The sequence below is a fragment of the Aplysia californica genome, unplaced genomic scaffold, assembly GCF_000002075.1.
Source record: "Aplysia californica isolate F4 #8 unplaced genomic scaffold, AplCal3.0 scaffold00045, whole genome shotgun sequence".
In the NCBI taxonomy this organism is placed as follows: Eukaryota; Metazoa; Mollusca; class Gastropoda; order Aplysiida; family Aplysiidae; genus Aplysia; species Aplysia californica.
Genome location: NW_004797315.1, coordinates 339,255 through 341,337, shown reverse-complemented (window position 1 = coordinate 341,337; position 2,083 = coordinate 339,255).

Genomic DNA, 2,083 nt, shown 5'->3' with positions numbered 1-2,083 from the left:
TATTTATTTATTTATTTATTTAATTTTTTTGGTTATAGTGAAAAACTCTCCTTTCTTTCAAAGAAACTGAAAAAGGGGCAAAAACTTTACTTTTGATTTTATCAAAACAGCACTTTTCGGGATAGCCCCCTTGTGATTAACCCTACCCGTACGTCGTGTTTTACTATCGTATCCATACGATGTGGGAACTCTGTGCCACCACTTTCCAAAAAGAAATTTACCCGTTAACCCGATCTGTACTCTATTGCATAGCAGTTTGATTTTAAAAAAGAAATACTGAAAATTTCAAAGAGATCTTCATACTAGAAGTATTCTAAAACATGTGAAGAATACAACCCAATGGGGGTACAAAATGACCCCAGGACTCGCAGATAGGGTTAAAAGCGACCAAATGATGCGGGAAAACTAAAAGGAACACTACAGGTACTAACTGTTGAACACATCCTTCAGCACTGCAAGACACACAAGGTCCCGAGACAGGAAACGTGGCCAACCTCACTGACGCTACAAGAGAAGCTATACGGGCCGACAAATGAAGTGAGCAGGACGGCCCAATTTATGACAGATACCAGACTTCAAGTGTGAAGCGATCGAAAAGAAGAAGAAGAAGAAAAACTACAGGTACTATTACTACGCCAGACGCTCACATTTTTTCCCTAACGCCCAGCAGGAATCCTGGCTGTTTCCGTTGCTGAAGACAGAAGTTGTGAATTGAGAGCAGGTTCAGGAGGTACTGGTCAATGGTCATCTCCAGGGACTGGCGGTGTTCAGGAAACCTGGGAACATTCACAGCATGCAGGAATTTGATTTTTTTAAACATTATTTTTTGTTTTGTTTCTTGGTGAGTGTTTTACGGCGCTCGCAACTTCATTAGTCCAAACAAGGAGTCAGGCTTACTCTTCTCGCCTCTCTAACATCAACCATTTAGAAATTTACAATTCTACTGTGCTTGTTAGCTCCACCCCCCTTCCCTTTTGGGAATGGCCTAAAGACACTGAAGTCAGTTGCACTTCCCTGGGGGGGGGGGGGGGGTGATTAGTTTAAAATGGGCTTCATTAATGGGGTTTTAGATAATGTTGGTCATCCAACTTTTGGACCCGCCAGCAAATACCCCAGAAGATTCAACAGCGATTTTGTTGTTATGCAGTTTCCCGCGGGCAGACGGGTGTGACAGTAAGGTCAGTAAGCAGGCTTTTGATACAAAGAAAACAACATATTTACACACCCACACAAACACACACACATTGACATACACACAAACACACACACACTAACACACACACACTCTCTCTCTCTCTCTCTCTCTCTCTCTCTCTCTCTCTCTCTCTCTCTCTCTCTCTCTCTCTGTCTCTGACACACACACACATCTCTCTCTCTCTCTCTCTCTCTCTCTCTCTATCTCTCTCTCTCTCTCTCTCTCTCTCTCTCTTTCTCTCTCTCACACACACATACTCTCTCTCTCTCTCTCGTGCGCATTAGTACCCCCCCCCCCCCCCCACACACACACACACATAATCAGAATAAATGAAACCAACGTTTATTGTTAATTCGTTGTTTCATTAATTCATTCCTTCCTTCATCCCCTTTGTTCATTTATCTGTGCACTTATCTTTCCAATTCATTGCTGATCCCCTTGTTACTTAGCTTCGAACAATATAGGGGGAACCGCTTCTTTTTCTTTACTCATCCTTACTATCGTCACTTTTCTTCTACTTCTTTAGTATGTTTGTCACTCTCTAGTGAACTGCTATTTCCGAGGTGCCTTGATAGTGGAAGCAGACTGTGTGCTGTTGAGGCTACAGAAGTGAGTATAGTAAGCCTGATTCCGGGTGTGGACTTCTCTGTTGACATACACCGCTTGGCGCTCAAATGACCTCATGCAGTTGCGAGCGCCGTAAAACCTTACTAAAGCTAAAACTTAGCTTATCATGCAAATGGATATCTTCAAAAACGTTCATAGAGCAGCATCAGTGGTCTCTAACTCATAGCCCACGGCTCAATAGAAGCCTAAGGGACAAGTTTGCAGTGGTGACTTGACATTGTCACTTTTAATGTACTCTTTTGCAAATACAGTGGAGTCCGC